A 21,381-nucleotide genomic window follows, 5' to 3' on the forward strand; every position below is an offset into this window, starting at 1 on the left:
CCCTACCTACCACCCTCACCCTAAAAATAATGAGGGGGGACCATTAACTAAAAACCTGTAAAAAAGAAAAAATGAGATAAAATCAACTTACCATTCGATGTTTTCTTTCTTCTAAAATCTTCTTTCTTCAGCCCCAAAAAAGGCCAAATAAAAATCCATAATAACCGACGCAATAAAAAAAAAAAAAAAAAAAAAAAACGAGCGCAAAAAAAAATAATCCATCTTCACCCATGGAGGGCTCCGCGCAGACTGAGCTCCGCAGGGTGGGGAAGGCTTATAAAGCCTTGCCCCGCCCTGCAATTAGGCTAAGAACACTCTGATTGGTGGGTTTGAGCCAATCAGAGTGCTCTTTGTCATTTTACAAGCGTGGGAAAGTTCTTTGGAATTTTCCCACGCTTGTAAAATGACACAGAGCACTGTGATTGGATGGATTTCAAGCCATCCAATCACAGTGCTCTGTGTTATTTTACAAGCGTGGGAAAGTTCTTTGGAATTTTCCCACGCTTGTAAAATGACACAGAGCACTGTGATTGGATGGATTTCAAGCCATCCAATCACAGTGCTCTTTGTCATTTTACAAGCGTGGGAAAGTTCTTTGGAATTTTCCCACGCTTGTAAAATGACACAGAGCACTGTGATTGGATGAGTTTCAAGCCATCCAATCACAGTGCTCTGTGTCATTTTACAAGCGTGGGAAAATTCCAAAGAACTTTCCCACGCTTGTAAAATGACACAGAGCACTGTGATTGGATGGCTTGAAATCCATCCAATCACAGTGCTCTGTGTCATTTTACAAGCGTGGGAAAATTCCAAAGAACTTTCCCACGCTTGTAAAATGACAAAGAGCACTCTGATTGGTTTAAACCCACCAATCAGAGTGTTCTTAGCCTAATTGCAGGGCGGGGCAAGGCTTTATAAGCCTTCCCCACCCTGCGGAGCTCAGTCTGCGCGGAGCCCTCCATGGGTGAAGATGGATTATTTTTTTTGCGCTCGTTTTTTTTTTTTTTTTTTTTTTTTTAATTGCGTCGGTTATTATGGATTTTTATTTGGCCTTTTTTGGGCTGAAGAAAGAAGATTTTAGAAGAAAGAAAACATCGAATGGTAAGTTTTTTTTATCTCTTTTTATTTTTTATTTTTTTTACTGGTTTTTAGTTAAGGTTCCCCCCCTTATTATTTTTAGGGTGAGGGGGGTAGGTAGGGAAATAATTTTTTTTTGGGGGGGGAGGGTTAACTAGGGTCCCCCCCCTTTGTATTTAGGGCCCCCACCCAGGGGGGTGGGGGCCGGGGGGGACAGTAGGTCCCCCCCTTATTGATAATTTTAGGGCCCCCACCTGCCGCACAGGGGTGGGGGCTGGGGGGGACAATAGGTCCCCCCCTTATTGATAATTTTTGGGCCCCCACCCGCCGCACAGGGGTGGGGGCCGGGGGGGGACAGTAGGTCCCCCCCTTATTGATAATTTTAGGGCCCCCACCCGCCGCACAGGGGTGGGGGCCGGGGGGGGACAGTAGGTCCCCCCCCTTATCGATAATTTTAGGGCCACCACCCACCGCTCAGGGGTGGGGGCCGGGGGGGGACAATAGGTCCCCCCCTTATTGATAATTTTAGGGCCCCCACCCGCCGCACAGGGGTGGGGGCCGGGGGGGGGGACAGTAGGTCCCCCCCCTTATTGATAATTTTAGGGCCCCCACCCGCCGCACAGGGGTGGGGGCCGGGGGGTACAGTAGGTCCCCCCCCTTATCGATAATTTTAGGGCCCCCACCCACCGCTCAGGGGTGGGGGCCGGGGGGGGACAATAGGTCCCCCCCTTATTGATAATTTTAGGGCCCCCACCCGCCGCACAGGGGTGGGGGGGCAGTAGGTCCCCCCCCTTATTGATAATTTTAGGGCCCCCACCCGCCGCACAGCGGTGGGGGCCGGGGGGGGGGAGGAGAGTAGGTCTCCCCCCCCCCCTTCAACCACTATTGTGGACAGTAAGCGTCCCTGTGGGTTCGGGCTTCAGCTGTCAGCTGAAGCTGAAGCTGTCAGCTGAAGCCACGCCCACAGCAGTGCTGACAGGCTATCAGCACACAAAGCGCGTTCACAGTGCTTTGTGTGCTGATAGCCCGTCTGATGCATTCACCCAGAATGCATCGGACGAGAGGCCTTTTTAGGGCCTCTGAACTCGGAAGTCCCTCTGGTTGCCGTCTGATTGACTGCAACAAGAGGTGTTCCAAGCTTCCAATGTAAACACAGCATTTTCTCAGAAAATACAGTGCTTACAAGAAAAAGGCTCCGGGTAGCTGTAGCACTCACCTGAACAACCTCATTAAGCTGAAGTTGTTCAGGTGACTATAGTGTCCCTTTAATTATTCTGATTGTGCATGATCAGGCATTTCAAGTGAATTCAAAGTGAATTTGATGTTTTTGGTCAAAACAGACAAATTGGAGAAAAAAAATTGAGGTTAGTTTTGGGGTAATTTTAGGAATAGTCCTAATCACCAAAAAAGACAGAAAAAGGAAAAGAGCAAAGTTTGTTATGGAGCTTAGGTTTAAGAAAGAGAACAATAGAAAATATTTTCAATGTGTAATAATTGTTAAAAATCCTGAGTGCCCAGAAGCTGCTGGTACTATCAGAATTCACAAACTCCATTTTATTCCCAAAGTGAATAAAAGGATAGATTTAAATGGAAATAAACCTCGATATGAAGGACCAGAGCGTCCTAAAGTGAATTCAGTTATTAAAATAGTTGCTTTTTATTCATTCTACACATAAGTCAGAACTCTAAGTACTTGAGAGCATTCTGATTTTGTCACTTCATTGTTTTCAATTAGAGTCTTTTTTGCATTTGATGTACCCAGGGAAATGGAACACTTATATTACGAACTGAGGTACTTCCAGTGACAAATATGATTAATGGGATAATCTTGTAGATTACAATAGTTAGAGGCAGTTCCTGCCATTTCACAATCTCTGAGGACCGCCAGTACTCACATGCATTGAAAACAGCTGCAGATCTCTCAATAATATTATCATAAAAGTGATATCGTTCTGACATCCTCACTAGATACATTTAAATGGAAGCATTTCAAATACAATTTAATTGGCCTTCACTTAATAAATGGAAAAAAAAAATAATATTATCTGCATGCAATTAGCAAACGAACCTTTGATAGTTTTTACATTAAATGAAAAGATAAGTTGATGATGATAACCATCATCATCATCAAATAATTTTACAAGGAAGGATACATATTTAATTTCTCGTGTTTTCAAGTATTCCCTGCGGTATGCATGTTATTATTAACCAACCTAATGGTATTCAATGTATTGATCTCAGAAGATTAAAAGACTGAACTGAACCTTTGAGGAAAAGAATCAGCAAATCTAAGGTTTGAACAAGTTCTAAAGTTGGCGCCTTAACCACTTGAGTTGCAAGCAATAGAGATATGCGACAGCTAGCTGTAGTCTACACTAATTAACTCGCAGTGCTCATGTGGTCTTTTAGTTTGTTCTATCACTATATTGTTTGAAAGCAGGTTGCTTATCACTGCCTGGCACACGCATATAGGAACACAAATTGTGGCAGCAGAAGGGAAACCTTGGTTATAGTGAAACACTAGGCCAAATATATTTCTAAAAATGGCCAACTAGCGCGACTTGTGTATGTCATGCGTCCTGCATGTGAATTGCAACTTGATGTGCTTCATAAGTGATGTGAATTTGTGAATTTGCATGTTATGTGATTTGCATAGGATTTGCCTGCAGCCTACTCTTCCACAATTTTTTCCCCCTAATCTCTGAATAGCATTCCAACACTCAGCAACCATCCTAACAGCTTCTGACTAAACACCTTCGCACAAAAGTCTTTCTTGACTGCCCATGGTTCTACCATCTGACATTTGCTCACTAGCATTGTCAGCCCAAGTTATCAGTCATCTTACTACTGCCTTAAAAATATCCAACTTACCACTATCATCTTTTAGTTGGGGCCACAGATCTAAAGGCTGTGATATAGCATTTCTTATCCATTGAGATCTGACCTGTCTGACAGGATCTTGAACAGTCCTCATGGCTAGATTAGAGCCCAAAAGACAGATCTCAAAATGCTTTAGATCCTCAATGAGGTTTTGATAAAGGCTGGTATGTGTTGTTCTACAGAAGATTGGAGACCTTCATTCTGGGCACACATGAGTATTGCTGAGGGTTATCCGAATAGAGAGGGGATGCCCTGGGAGAGCACTGTGGTGGTTATAGTGCTTGGAGAATTAATTTAGCTTTGTCTTATATGGTATTAGATGACATTGACAAAAAGGTTTCCACTAGGCAAAGACTTATAAAGAAAATGTGTAAGTGTGTAAATATTGCATGCCTGGAACATGACAATAGTAACATATGTATTGAGGCTGACCTTAGCTGGCTTGTTTCATCTATTCTAGTCATTTTTAGTAATATATACACCCTGGCCATTCAATTGCTTAGCTCTTTGTTCTTTTCTTGTCTTCATTTACACAGTCCTTCTATTTGACCTTTATGTAGCATGGTAATGTATGCAGTTTGAGTCTTATCTCTAAATCCCCCCTCCAATTTTGTCTCACTTCACTTTTTTGTGTTTCTCAACCCCACCACCCCCTGCACTTCCTTTCCCATGCAAATCCCATCCTTTCCCTCTATTAACACAATCATCAAAATATGAATTTAATTATTTTATATTTAACATATATTTATTCACTCCATCCCACCTCAGCAGCTCTGTAGTGCAGTAAAATTCTTTATGATCCTTCTTTCCATTAACCCCTTAAGGACACATGACATGTGTGACATGTCATGATTCCATTTTATTCCAGAAGTTTGGTCCTTAAGGGTTAAAGGACCACTATAGACACCCAGACCACTTCAGCTTAATGAAGTGGTCTGGGTGCCAGGTCCATCTAGGATTAACCCTTTCTGCTGTAAACATAGCAGTTTCTGAGAAACTGCTATGTTTACAAATGGGTTAATCCAGCCTCTAGTGGCTGTCTCATTGACAGCCGCTAGAGGCGCTTCCGCGCTTCTCACTGTGATTTTCACAGTGAGAAGACGCCAGCGTCCATAGGAAAGCATTGATAATGCTTTCCTATGAGACTGGCTGAATGCGCGCGCGGCTCTTGCCACGCATGCGCATTCAGCCGATGACGGAAGAAGAGTCCCAGCGCCGGAAAAAAGGTAAGGGATTAACCCCTTCCTCCCCCTTCAGCGCCACAAGAGTGGGACCCTGAGGGTGGGGGCACCCTCAGGGCACTATAGTGCCAGGAAAACAAGCATGTTTTCCTGGCACTATAGTGGTTCTTTAAGAAGTTATCCTCATAGGGAGAAAAGCTTATATTTCATGTATTACACTATTGTGACATCTCTCTCTCCCAGATTGTTTGTTTTCAGCCTTATCAGGTTGTATATCTTTTGTACATACACTTTTGGGTGTATCTCATAGTAACGTAGAGTTCTCCTTATATACTCAATATATTTTATTTCTATTTATGTAATTTAGGGTGTTTTTGTTGAGGCACTACCAGGAGTCTCTATTTTATTATATTTTGTAGTGGTATATTTTTATGTATATCAAAATAACCAAACTTTAAAAAGTCTATAAGTCAACGTTTCAGTTTAGCTACTCTGCCCTTAAATTTTAAATTCAAAATTGAATTTCAGCTAATTTCAAATTACTCAGGTACCAGCTTGCATATTTAAGAATTAATTCTGCCATTTGGTTTTCAGTTCTTCATTATTTAATTTGGCAGTTATATGCAAAAGTCTGAATATACTCTGGATTAGCAAATTCTGAGAAAATAAAAGGAACACAACAGCGTAAGGAATACAACCTAAATCTATAGTGTTCTCCTCCGCATTTATTTTCTGGTCCAACCCTAATCTAAATGAAAAATGGCAAAAAAATGTTTTACTCACCTTTTTTCCAGTCCCTGTAGCTGCCTGTTCTGCCTCCCCTCTGAAAGCATTGGGGATAAAAAGAGCAAAAAAAAAAAAGTGCATACGGGTCCATGAAATGAAGGCTAGCTGTGAGAACTGACTTTGACAGCCACTAGAGTCATATTTAACCCCGCAGGGTTAAAAGAAAAGAAGCATGGCACCCAGATCACACAAGTATGTCCCGTTGAGGCCTCTGCGCTCTGCCGAAGACCTGCATCTATCCTCTGTCCGTATTCCCACATCTGATGCTTGCATCCAAGACTTCTCCAGGACTGCACCTTTTCTGTGGAACTCCCTTCCCTTCGCAGTTAGACGTTCACCCAGTCTCCACTCCTTCAAACAAATCTTTGAAAACACACTTCTTCAGGAAAGCATATTATTTAAACTGTTAACGGATTTTCATCCGCCTCCACCACCCCATGACTCCTCTCCTGCAACTGTCAAAAATAACCTACTAAGTTCTCAGTGAATATTTTTCTAGCAACCTATTTCATTACCCCTACTTATACCTTTTGTGTCACTATTCCCTACTTCCTCTAGCATGTAAGCTCATTGAGCAGGGCCCTCAACCCCTCTGTTCCTGTGTGTCCATTTGTCTAGTTACAATTACTTGTCTGTTAGTCCACCCATTGCCCAGCGCTACGGAATTTGCTAGTGCTATATAAATAATAAAACAATAATAATAATAATAATAATAATAAGGGTTTTTGGTGCCATTATGGATTTTCCATTTTTTTAAATAGAAAATCTATTGAATTTGAATAGATTAAATGGGTTGAATTTGATGAATTGCACAAAATGTGTGCAAACAATTCAGTAGAATCCAGTGTCTCAAAGTGCCCCACAGAAAAACCCAATAGTATACATTATTGCAACAACCTAATATATATACATAACAACAAGTGAAAGAAGTCTAATGTTTCACATTCCAGAGGGTCCTTACACATACAAATTATAGGATTCAGATATTTAACAAACACCCTAAAACAACCTAATTCACTCCAATCTGCTAACACTCTGTTACTTCCTGGTGTGGTTAGCTCAGTGGAGCTAAACTCAACAGGCAGCAATTGCCCAGAATACCTGCCTTGCAAAGACTTCTCAATGAGCTGCACTGGGAAGTCTGTGATTTGACAGCCAGAGAAATTCTGGGCGGGGTTAGAAGGGGAGGGCTTGCAAAAGCAGCAGGCAAGAGATTTGTAACTTTTGCAAGCTGTTTATATTTATATATATACACTCAATGAAATAAATGTATAATTAAATATATGCATGTTTTCATTTGGAGTATATCTACTAGACATTGATTTTAAAAAAAAATCACAATTTATACACCTGGTCAAAGGAGCAGAAACATGTATTTTGCAACTCAGTTTTTAAATTAGTATTGTAAAAATAAGGGTTAGCTGGTAATATTCTCTGGGTGCCCACCCTAATATAATGTGATGCACACAACTATGTAGGTGTTTGGAGTTCCAGGGACAAACTGTCAGCCTTTTGGGCCCCTGTGGCAAAATTAGGTATTTGAAGTTCAATATATATGTATTAAGTAAATGTTACATTTTTTTACGGAATTTGTTGGCGCTTTATAAATAATGGTAATAATCGGTGTAATTAGATCTTTTTTTCTTGCATATAATGCCAGAAGTGTGTATTTTTAGAATGTCAGTGCGTGAATGCTCAAGGAAATCTTTGAGTGTAATCACACTGTGTGAATGGAGGGATGCATTTGGTCTACTGCAATAATGTTAATGCAGCCTTGTATTTATATGTAATTTCAGAATTTGATTGTATGTGTCAAAGTAAGCATGTATTTGTGTTATGATGATATGCATGAAAGCCAAACTATATTTCATGTAGTGCCACTAAGAATACAATTAAGATGTTTACTTGCATGTAGTTTAAATGTGTGAATGAATTCAGTGCTCTACACAATGCAGAGCAGATGTGTGTGAATACAGTGCTTTATTCAAATGGAATTGTAGCATGTGAATGCAGTGGTGTATTGGTATTGAATTTTAGTGTGTGAATGTATATTTGTTTGAAGTATTTGTGTCTATGTAAAGGAAGGGATGTGTACATGAGAAAGGCTGTGTATATATAATAGAGTGTTTCTGTGTGAATTTAAGCAGTCAGCATTAGTGCGTGACTGTAGTAGTCTATTTGTGAGGAACGTCAGTATGTGTGTGAATGCAGAAGTGTATGTGTGTTCATTATCCGTGTGTACAAATATAGGAGCAGTGTGTCACCATGTGCGTGACTGCGGGGGTGAGTTTTCGTGTCATTTTTTTATGTGATTTTCTTTTTAATTATATGTCTGTCTCTCTATCTTCCCTAATTTGCAATCTGTCTTTCATCTTTTGTCTCTGTCACCTCTTACTGGTCTCCACATCACCTTTTTTTTTACTCTCCATCTCTGCCACTTATATTTCTCCTATGCTCCCCAGTGGTGCCTCAGCCCCATCACCCAACTGTCCTTCCCCTAACCCCTACATATGTCTCTGCTCCATCTCATTCCAATTTGTCACCATACATGTGTCTTCCCCATCTAACTCTCGATGTGTTTCTTCATCAGTGCACATCACCCAATTGTCACTTTGCCCCAATTCCACTTGTCCTTCTCCCACCCACCCACTTCAGTTTCTTCTCTTTTGTCTTTTCATTATTTCACATGTGATTCTATCCCGTCCCATCTACTTCCTGTATGTATCCCACCCTCAGTCTCCCCATGATCCCAAATCTGCCTTTGCCCATCTCCATCCCATATTCTTCCTCTACACCTCAAATATATCTTTGCCCCATTTCGCCCTCTTTCTACCCATAGTCTTTGCCTCATCTCACCCACACTGCAGGCCACAGAACACCGTTTGCCTCTCTCTGTCCCCCTGTCTAGCTGTCCGAAATAAAATCTCTCTGTCTGGCTGCTGTTTCTCTCTGTGAGGAATCACACATGCAGATCTGATATGGACGCTCTGCATGTGTGGAATGAAAGCAGACGATGTGATGTCACATCCTTTTCCTCCTCTCATCCAAACACAGAACCACCCAGTGACCTGGCAAGGAGAACACACACATTGCCAGGTCTCACACAGCCAGGGGAAAGGGAAAAGGTGGGAGGAGGTGAAAGCAAGGTAGGTTCCGGAACCCAAACCATCAGTGACCTGCAGCTATTACCAGAATAAAACATGTTAAATGATGCCAGGCCAGATGGGGAGATCCTCTGATCTCCCAGGTAGGCTGTGGCTGTGTATCTGGACCTCTGACTACTACAGGCCCTCGATCCACAGGTGGTCAGTCGGCCCTTGTGGAAATCTATTATTAGGCCTCTCAATTCTATTTGTTTCAATTTATTTATTTATTGTTTAACCCCTTAAGGACCAAACTTCTGGAATAAAAGGGAATCATGACATGTCACACATGTCATGTGTCCTTAAGGGGTTAAATAGTGTTACCTGTGCTGCACCCTGATTGGATGAAAACTACAAAGATATGCTAATGCTTTTATATAAATGGCACTGTCCCTTTCAGGGGTCTTTGCATACTTTACAATAATCCTAAAGGTGACATGCCCACTTTGTGTACAATGTCAGGGGTGAAGCTAAAGGTATATATCAGAGGTAGGCAACTTTCAGCACTCCAAATGTTGTGGACTAAATCTTCCATAATACTGATAAAGCATCAGGGGAGAGGTAGTCCATAACATATGGAATGCCAAAAATTGCCTTCCTCTGATGTATGTACTTACCTGAAGCTGCCCCTCACTAGATACCACAATCTTATTTCTTTATCTCCAGACGCAGCGTCCGCCAGAAGCCTGTGTCTCTGTTCTACTTGTGAGTATGTGCAAGACCCACTTGTGCAGATTCCTAGCAAAGGACTTGGGAATTGACAAATGCGAAGGGCAGAAGCTCCTGTTTTGTGTTTTTTTATTTTTTATTTTTTTTTTACTTTTGTCAATCTAGCTTTTGCTCCAAAGACAAAGCAGTCCCTTCATTGTCTTCTGATATCATTTCATTGTGCTGGAATTCCAATGAAATCTCAATAAAATTCCAATGCAGGCAACATGAGTATTTCATACAAAATGTATCTTGATGAAATGTTTAGAAAGTGACCAAAGGTGAAAGAGTTCATTTAAATTTGGGAACTAACTAATTGCAAATTCATATTCATTGGGTTCTGATTTCAGCATTTGGAGCCATACAGAGTGGGTATAATACAAGGTAAATTAATTTTCATTTGTGAAGGTAGGTATATATTGGAGATTAGTACAAGTTGCAAATAAAGTTTGGATTTTTGCTTTACTGAACACTTTTTGGAATAACCCTTTCAGTAGAAATTTCAGCAAGACTTTGTAATGTTGCTCTTGATTACTATGTTAAAGGGACACTATAGTCACCCAGACCACTTCAGCTAAATGAAGTGGTCGGGGTGCCAAATGTAAACTGCTATGTTTACATTTGGGGTTAATCCAGCCTCTAGTGGCTGTCTTCCGGACAGCCACTAGAGACGCATCTGCGAGAAACGCCTTCCTATGGACACTGGGAATGTGCGCACTGCACTTGCTGCGCATGTGCATTCGGCTCCAGTGACGTCGGACGGGGAGGTGAGGTCACCAATGCCGAGGGAGCCCGGCGCTGGATTAAGGTAAGTGGCTGAAGGGGTTTTAGCCCCTTCAGCGCCTCAGGGCACTATAGTGTCAGGAAAACCGCTTTGTTTTCCTGACACAATAGTGATCCTTCAAGGAAAACCGCTTTGTTTTCCTGACACTATAGTGATCCTTTAATTGCAGATGATTTCACGAGGATTTAGAGTACTAGAATGCAGGATTTGATTCTCTAACTATCTAAATAGCGATCAGGCAGACAGTACCAAAAATATTAGTAGTATGTGTCTGCAAATAATTATTTTAGGCATAAAAGCATTGGCATACATTGAGGGAGACTTACTGTATCAAAGCATCCTGTTCTAAAAAGTGATCTAATGCCCTATGAATGGGGCACTCACCATTCTAACCAGTAGAACCAGCATGAACATTCCATTGGTGATTCCTCACATTTTATAGTTTTACTCCATTGTTTATAACAGAACATTTAATAAATAATCCCCGAGTATTCCTTTTAACGAAGGTAAATATGGGGACACAAGTAATTTATGAATACTAATATTGGTTAAAAATAAATATATAAAACAATTTACCTACAGAATACACTAACTGAGGAAGCCTATCAGGCAAACCCTTTTTGGTGACTATTGGACTCTTGATTATGCTTTTGAGTTTTATCTGACCTGTTTTGGAATAAATCGTTTACTTTTATAGAATTTTAAGTATTTATTATTCCTGAAACACTACTTGAAAATCTTCCCTATTATCTGGAGTGGGGCTTGGATCTCCCTTTAAGGATCCTACTGACATCCAGACCAGAGCCAGGTTATTCTATGGCTCTATATTTGTGAGTGTGCAATCTAAAGATATCTCATTTACCGTATATACCCGAGTATAAGTCGAGTTTTTCAGCATATTTTTTGTGCTGAAAAACCCCAACTCGACTTATACTCGAGTCAATGTCTGTATTATGGCAACTTACATTGCCATAATACAGACAATGGGGCTGTGTAGGAGGGGGGCTGGCAGGGAGCTCTTACTTACCTCTCCTGCAGCTCCTGTCAGCTCCCAGCACGGAGGAGAAGGGAGCTGACAGGAGCTGCAGGAGAGGTAAGTGCTTCCTGCCAGCCCCCCTCCACTGAACTGCCAATGCCACTGGACCACCAGGGAGTGAGAGCCCCCTCCCTGCCATGTATCAAGCAGGGAGGGGGGACAAAAAAATAAATACAAATTTAACAAAATATTAATAATAATAAAAATAAGTAATACAAAAAAATTACTAATAAAACAAACAAAAAACTAATATTAAAATAATAATTTAAAAAATAATAATACAAATGCCCACCCCCCACCAAGGCTCTCCATCACACTCTGCATCACACACACACATTGCACTCATACACACACTGCATGCATACACACTGCATTCATTATATACATACACTATAAATAAATATTCAATTAATATAATTTTTTTAGGATCTAATTTTATTTAGAAATTTACCAGTAGCTGCTGCATTTCCCACCCTAGTCTTATACTCGAGTCAATACGTTTTCCCAGTTTTTTGGGGTAAAATTAGGGGCCTCGGCTTATATTCGGGTCGGCTTATACTCGAGTATATACGGTATACTGTATCTTATAAAATTATCTGCACTATTGTGTCCCCCTCTCTTTCTGTTTCAGCTTTGTTGGCTGTATTTTGAAGAGAGGGACGTATTTACAGCTCCACCTATTTTTGTGCATATTAAAATAATTTACCTGGCAGTTTTTTTTTCCTGTCTCAGATTAAAGTATAATTCACAATAGCAACAGTCCATTGAATGGTCACAGGTAAAGACAAACTGCAGAAGAGTTATCAATTCAAGAGGGAGCAAGTCAGACGTGTGGACGGAGTCAGAGACATCATCCCACTCATTAATACCAAAGTGAGGAAACCAGATGGTGATATATGAATATTTATGTGAGTGTGCAACGCACACAGTCTAAATTAAAGTCATGACCACACTTAGCAGATTATGTTATTAAATAATGTAATGTACTAGGTGTTTGAATGGACCAGAAACTCTCCAATGCCTGAAGATGCTTTTAGAACAGAAGTGCTAATATATATATATACTGTCTGCAAAGGGAAATACTTTGCAGTGATATTTATATATTTATTTATTTTTACTTTTCAAGAACTAGGCCGATTGAAGGACAATGACAATATCATGCTGACTAGCAAAAATGATTATGTCAGCATACATGTTTATCAGTGTGCCTAGTTAAAGGAAGTGTTCCCATTAAGCATGATTTATAGACAGTTCAGCACCGAAACAGTTTTAAAAAAAAATTAAATTGTCTAACACCCACTCTGTGTAGTTTGAAATAGAGCATTTTTGTTTCTTAAAAGGTTTCTCCAAGAAACATTTTCTAAATACTTTCATTAGTCCTTAGCCTTATCTTATATAGTTAGGATAGCCTTATGCCTATCCCACGCATGCTTAAACTCCTTTACTGTTTTAACCTCTACCATTTCAGCTGGAAGGCTCTTCTATGCATCCACTTCCCTCTTCTATTTTTAAACATTTGCCCCTCTAATTTAAGAATATGTCCTCTTGTTGTGGTAGTTTTTCTTCTGTTAAATATAGTCTCCTCCTTTACTGTGTTAACCTCTACCACTTCAGCTGGAAGGCTATTACATGCATCCACTACCCTCTCAGTAAATTAATACTTCCTGATGTTATTTTTAAAACCTTTGCCCCTCTAATTTAAGACTGTGTCCTCTTGTTGTGGTAGTTATCCTTCTTTTAAATATAGTCTCCTCCTTTACTGTGTTGATTAATGTATTAATTTTAATGTTGCTATCATATCCCTCCTGTCTCGTCTTTCTTCCAAGCTATACTTGTTAAGTTCCTAACGTTTCCTGGTAAGTTTTATCCTGCGATCCATGAACCAGTTTAGTAGCCCTTCTCTGAACTCTCTCTAAAGTATCAACATCCTTCTGGAGATACGGTCTCCAGTACTGCGTAAAATACTCCAAGTGAGGTCTCACTAGTGTTCTGTACAATGGCATGAGCACATGGCATGGCATGAGCTTTTTCTTTTCTTTCTTTCTTTTTTTTTAATGAATTTTGCGTTTTGGGTGGTTGGGGGCGGACCAACTCAGAATGGGTTACTTTAATCAAAACCAGTGTTTTCTGAAAACACTGATATTTGGGTGGAGTAACCCTTTAAGCAAACAGCAGGTTGTAGTTGTTTTTGAGACTTCTTTCTTATCAGCTCAAACTCTGATGTGAAGTGTAATGTTTTTGTGTAAAGGGGCATGTGCTGATAATTCCCTATCACCTCTCATTGCTCCATAGATATTATTGCAGCAGGGAATTAGAGATCTCCATTTCTTAGTTCCCTCACACCACTAGCAAGAAAATGTTTATGGAGGTACAGAACATACAATCCAACTGCACAACCTGTGTATTGAATTATTATTTAAATTCATGCCTTAACATTTCATATGGCCACGATGGACACTTTTATTTTAGAGTATGACTGGAACTATGTAAGCAGGGGTGCAGTCAGGGGCAGAGATATTCTAAGAGAACTATAGGCATAAGAACCCATCTGACCGTCTGACATTTATTTAACAGAAAGCATGATTTAGAAAAAGGATCAAACTATCTAATTTTTAAAGACTAGATTCTAAACCAGGGGTCAGCAACCTATGGCACGTGTGCCATGCGTGGCAATGAAGGTTCCTTTGCTCTGCACTTAAAGTTGCCAAGGGCAAACTGTCTCTCTCCTATCAGGAGTCCCAGTGGGACTTCAAATAACTGTAGGAGGAAACTGAGAGGTGATTGCAGGTGGCGAAGGACAATCTTCAATTTACACATTGCAGCACTTAGAGGAAGTAATCATGTCACTTCCTCCCAGAACTTGGGAATGGGAATCCGTACTGGAGTAAAGCAGCCCACTCCTGTCCTTCACCTGCCCCCACTGGACCTCAGGGAAGCCACCCACACTGCTAGATATACATAAAGCTGCTGAATAAGAGTCCTGCTCATACAAATAATAAACAGTCCACACAAACACCACTGACAATCCACATACATGCACACAACCCCACAAGCAGCCTCTCACATGCAATATCACAAGCAGCTCCACACATAAACACACCACTGATCAGACAATGGGACATCATTCACACACGGTTGCACAAGCAGCCCCTATACACAGCCCACATTCATAGCTATCATACACAATACCACAAACCATTTACGAACATATACAATATAACAGGTGTTTAAAGACAAACTACTTTGGGGGTTATTCACTTATTGTAGAAAACTGAAAATTGAATTGCAAAACTAGCAAACCTGTCATTGTGGCTGAGCTAGAGATTTCTGTTTTCGAATTTCTATAGATTAGCACAATAAACCCCTGTCAGTTTATTGCTGTATACAGCTCTGTTATATAAACATTGACATCCAAAAAGGGTCATCAGGATAAAAAAAATTAAAAAGACAGAAGAATGGGGGATTTAAATAGGGAAAATCGGGCGTTCTACAAGTTTTATACTTTTTATTTTTTTTTTACTGTGTATAAGGTAGCAATCAGGCTTGAATAATGCTTGGGACTGATTAATAATGTAAATTATAGTTTAAAAACAGCTGGTGATCCAGTACTTTACATCCCTGATGTACGCCATAATGTTAGTTCTATGCAAAGCAAACATGTCATATTTGTACTAAATATATACCCTTTTTTGACAAAGGGAGCTACATCATGGTAGCTTTTATGAGTAACTTGCAATGAAGGGGTTAAGGAGAAATGCACGTTGCAGGTTAATATATTACCCTAGCATAACCTTATTCCACAAATACTGCGTGGTCAATCAATGACATTTAATCAAAATATATTACTTATCGTTATGTGAACAGGTGTTCGCTCTACACAATATATTATTTTATTAAGATGAATTTTATATAACAGTTAACAACTTTGTATTAAATATGTATGTAAAGAAAGAAAAAAAACATTTTCTTTTCTTAGAAAAAATATATAAAAAATGTTATCATTAAAAAAATAAATGTTTAATATACTCACAGTATGTTGCTAAATTGAACATAAGCGTTATCAGCTAATGTGAAATATTAGAAAAGTGACTTAAAATATTTAATTTACATTTTCATTTTCATAACCCTGAATCCTATGTTCACATTGCAGTCATGTCAGCAAAGGTGCAATTCCAATTTCCAAATAAGGTCAAAAGCTAATATGTTTTGATTTAACTGTATTGTGGAAAATAGTTGAACATTGTAGCTATTGTTCCAACGTATATATAACACTGATGCGTTCTGATATAAGAAGATAATTTAATGTAGTTTCAAAACGAAAAAAAAAAAAGAAATCTGTAGTGGAAATAATAATGGTTTTATTATTACTGATCATTTAGAATGTTTTTTTGTTTTTTTAAATATATATTTTAACTTTGTATTTAGTGACATCTAGTGGAGATAAAATATGCTGCAGTCTTTTTTATTGCTCAGTAATCATGCTATTAGTCCAGTAATTTAAATGCAAAATAATGAAGGATTGCAATTTCTTTTAATACAATTTTTATTGAAAGTGACGAACGTTCGGGACATATTTCTGTTAGCTCAATAAAAAAAAGGTATTAAAAGAAATTGTAATACGTCATTAGTAGTATTCTGCTTTATTGTTTCATTAAATAGGACTAAGATCATGGGTTTTATAGCACCATACTTTAAAAATGCACAATAAATAACTAAAGATGAGTTTACCAATCCAACTGTAGGTGTAAACGCAATGATTAAATTATGAACCCAAATCATTTTAGGTGTAAAATTCTTACACAAAAAAAGCAGCAACAAATAAATAAATTAACCCAATAAGGACACAACTTCTGGAATAAAAGGGAATCATGATGGAATATTCCCGTCATGTGTCCTTAAGGGGTTAAAAAAAAACATGTTCGCTATAACAACTTATAAAAGAAAGAAAATAAAATATTATAATATTCCTGTTCTGCTAAGTCTGATTCTAGTTTATTCCAACGAAACACTGTCAGGTTAAGAAGAAGGGGGGCAGAGTTTTTATACTGCATGCCAGTGAGACAATTTCTATCACCAGTGATATGCCCGCCACAAAGGGGAGGTGCCATCAGTGTGGGTACAATCCATGTTGACAGGATGTCTAGCAGTCAAGCAATTAAAAAATGCCATGCAACTCTATAGTGTTCCTTTAAGTTTAGCAACCAGGCAGTCACAAGACTGGTTGTCTGAAAAGGACACACTCTTCATTTGGCAAGATAAAGTGCTTTAGGTGTATGGGGTGTTAATATTGCAATTTTCTTGCCAATTCTCTGCAATAACCTGCTTGGTAAATAAATATCACAGGTTTTTATTCTGTGATCACCCACGTGATTATCAAAAATTGCAAAATGTAGGATAAAATATCCAGGCTGTGAATACAGAGGAGTTGAATCATTATTATTATTATTTTATTTTTTACAAATTAGTTGATATACAATATTATTTTCTAAAGTATGAACTGGTGGGCATTCCAAAGGAATTTTACATTTTACGTTAAAATAGCCAATGTGAAAACAACTTTAATTTGACTTTTAATTTTTCCATTTCAGCTATTTAGACATAAAACCTGATGGTTAATTGCTGAAATAAAGAATTAGACAGGGTGGGGGAGGCGCTGTGGATAACATCTGGAGGATAAGACAGAATAATACAAAATCAACAATCTGTACTGCTACCACTGCATAAACATTGAATAAAAAAATAAAAAAATAGAAAATAAATAAATAAATAAATACATGCACATCACAACTCTAAGCAGACTTGGACTCTGTGATAGTCAGGTGAGGCCAATGATAATCTCCACAATGAGTACAGTGTTACCAATCACATTGTTGTAGCACAGTCCATCTCACTGCATATTCTTTGCTAATGGGTATAAATAGTACTTTACAGCATACCATACAGCAGATGAGTGAAATAAAGCGTATTCACTAAAGTGAGAATTGCTGCACTTTTAAAGTGAATTTCACATTTAAGGTCACAATGAAAACATAATTGACTTGAATAATTTTTTCATATTTTTGCTGGTTTGGCCAAAATTTTTAAATTCACTTTGAATTCCCTGCAATTCTTCCTTTAGCACATAAACCTGTAAGTGCAATAGTTGCACTGTAGTATTTATTTTATTTGGGTACAATATATTCAAGTCTCAAGTGAACAAGATTTTTACAGCATTTATTTGCAATATTTCTAATGTTATTTTAATATCAGTCTGTTCATGTGGCCGTTTCCCAACCAACTTGAACTAAATTTACTACAATATTATTTTTTAGCATTTTTCACACATTTCATTGTTATGGCTAAAGGGACTCTCCAGTGCCAGGAAAACAATCCGTTTTCCTGTCACTGTAGGTCCCCTCTCCCTCCCACCTCTGGTTGCTGAAGGGGTTAAAACCCCTTCAGTGACTTACCTATGTCCAGCGCCGATGTCCCTCGGCGCTTGGTCAGGTTCCGCCCACGTTCCTCCCCCACCGACGTCATCCGGCGGGGGAGACCTATTGAGAATGCGCGGCCGCTGGCGGGGGAGACCTAATGCGCATGCGCGGCAATGCCGCACACGCGCATTAGACCTCCCCATAGGATAGCATTGAAAAATGCTTTCAATGCTTTCCCAGGGGGATTTCAGCGACGCTGGAGGTCCTCACATAGCGTGAGGACGTCCAGTGACATTATAGCACACTATGCTATTAACACGGGAGTGCCCTCTAGTGGCTGTCTAGTAGAAGTTAAGTATTACTTTAGTATTAAGTATTACTTTAAACATATTTTTACAAGTCCTTGGAGTGCGGTCATTACCTTTGTATTTTGTATTTTTGTTAGACCAGCACCAGGCATAGATATCACAGGCTTTACCAGGAATGCAAACTTTTTTGGATTTATATATATATATATATATATATATATATATATATATATATGCCCCCCCCCCCTTAAAGGTGGTTAGATGCTATTTGCTGTTCAGTAATTAATGTGCTTGGTCCCCAGAATATGAAAATACTAAGCAGTCAGTCCCATTTGAGAAGAATAAAATACATTAATGGAATAAACATAAACAAATGTATTTTTTTTCATATTAAAGGAACACTCCACTGCCCAAATGGGCAAAAAAAAAAAAGAAAAAAAGAAAACCATTGCTTAGTAGATCTACCCCCAATGAACACATGTATTCATTGGTGGTAGATCTAAAAAGAGCTTGCAAAGGCTGCACATCTTATGAACTGCAGCCTTAGCAAGCCTTCCCATTTTATTCCTGGAAGAGAGACTTTCAGTCTCTTTACAGGGAAACGACTGGCGCCCACATGCACGTGGGCACGTCTGCTCTGAGGACTAAGTGGGCACCCTCAAATAGTGTGTGCTGCCACTGCCGTTATCACAGGGGAGCTAACAAAAGGAGGCTGTAAACCTCCACAGCTTTTTGACAGCCCGGGAGGTGCTACCTAGTTACTTTATAAAAGTGCTAAATTCTCATAGAAATGTTCACTTTTATAAACTGGGGTCAAATTAGTAAGCTGACGTGCTTTTAGGGTGAGGAACTGTCCATTAACTCCATGGTTTACTCCTGTGAGTAAACACAGTGCGGTTTATTCAATATACACAGAACTGTAATGAAATGCATAATTTAGGCAAAAACACCAGATCTGGAAAAATTCCCCAACTCAGCTCAAAGTGGCATTGTAATAAACTGAACGTAGAATTGTGAGTTAGCTGTCACCGTAGCAGAGTTGAAGGGTTACTTCAATGACCATGACCACTTCAGTGATTTGAAGCGATCTTGATGCCTGGAGTTTGTATATGCAACATTTCGGTTTCAAACCGTGCACATACAGAGTTAGAGATCTTTGCTGCCAGATGTGTAACTCCACCTCCAGCAGTGTCCTTAAGCTAGCCTGTAATGAAAATTCCAGGCTGGCTAATATTAGTTCAGTGTATATTTGGCATCTGTTGTCAGTACACATACCAGATAACCAATAGCTGCATGACCAAACCACTTACCCTCCCCATGCCAACCAATTTCCTCCCCGCCCTATCAGTGAGGGGGAGAGACATCACTGGAAAAGAATCGAGTGCCTCTGTGTGGGATCTAAGGTAAGTTTTTTTTTGTCGTTATTTTATTATACCACTGTTCTGGGTTGGAGTAACCCTATAAAGCAGAGTTTCCAAAACCAGTTATCAAGATCTACCAGCAGTCCATGTTTTGTCAGTATCTCCATTGGAACAAAACAGGAAAATACATAAAGTCTGGCTTGTTGGTGGGCCATGAGGACTGGTTAAGGAATCACTGGTTTAACCCCTTAAGGACACGACATGTGTGACATGTCATGATTCCCTTTTATTCTAGAAGTTTGGTCCTTAAGGGGTTAAAGGGTTACTCCAACCACCATAACCACTTTAGTGATTTGAAGTGGTCATGGTGGTAGGAGTTTGGATTTGCAGTGTTTCACACCAACGCCCGATTGGCATGCAGTGCGTGCTGACGACATATGTAATTGATACACAGAATTGACATTAGGTAGCCTGGGGGTGCAACTTGTCCCCAACACCGAATTAAAAATATCTCTGGATACGCAGTGTTTCGAAAACCTTTAAAATAAATGTATCCAGATAAGCTGTGCTGCCCTAAATTTTACAATCTAGTTTTCAATATAGTCAATTCAATTGAAGGTCTTTCGTTCACACACACAGACACACACACACCATGACACTGCCAATGGGATTAAAGGACCACTCTAGTGCCAGGAAAACATACTCGTTTTCCTGGCACTAGAGTGCCCTGAGGGTGCCCCCACCCTCAGGGACCCCTTCCCGCCCGGCTCTGGAAAGGGGTTAAATCTTACCTTTTTCCAGCGCTGGGCGGAGAGCTCTCCTCCTGCTCTCCTCCTCCGATCCACCTCTTCTCCTCCCCGTCGGCTGAATGCGCACGCGCGGCAAGAGCTGCGCGCGCATTCAGCCGGTCACATAGGAAAGCATTCATAATGCTTTCCTATGGACGCTGGCGTGCTCTCACTGTGAAAATCACAGTGAGAAGCACGTAAGCGCCTCTAGCGGCTGTCAATGAGACAGCCACTAGAGGACATAGGGGGAAGGCTTAACCCATTCATAAACATAGCAGTTTCTCTGAAACTGCTATGTTTATGAAAAAATGGGTTAACCCTAGAAGGACCTGGCACCCAGACCACCTCCATAAGCTGAAGTGGTCTGGGTGCCTAGAGTGGTCCTTTAACCCCTTAAGGACACATGACATGTGTGACATGTCATGATTCCCTTTTATTCCATAAGTTTGGTCCTTAAGGGCCTAATGCCTAATGGGTATTTCTGTGCATGTTTTAAGTCTTTCGTCAGCACACACACTGCATTCCCTGTGATGATAGGTCTAATTTGAGAGTCAGGCAAATTAAATCAGAATTGCCAAACTGAGGCTAAAAGAGTAAAATTCACTATAGCCAAGACAGAATTTCTCCAACTCAGCAAGTCAATCCTCAATTTTGCCACTTGAATTTAATTGACTAAAATACAAGTGAATAATGGTATTTAATGCCCAACTGTTATTTTTGGAAAAATTCTAACAATTTACTAAGGGATTAAAAAAAAAAAAAAAAAAAAAAAAAAAAAAATGTCAGATGAACTGACATTTTGATATATTGAATAAAATATTTTGTTATACTTTACAATCTGCATACATACTCAAATGTGTTCACCAAGCTGTCCCATAGTGACACAATAATCATGGTTGATACTGTGAGTACAAAA

Source organism: Pelobates fuscus, chromosome 5, assembly GCF_036172605.1.
Source record: "Pelobates fuscus isolate aPelFus1 chromosome 5, aPelFus1.pri, whole genome shotgun sequence".
In the NCBI taxonomy this organism is placed as follows: domain Eukaryota; kingdom Metazoa; phylum Chordata; class Amphibia; order Anura; family Pelobatidae; genus Pelobates; species Pelobates fuscus.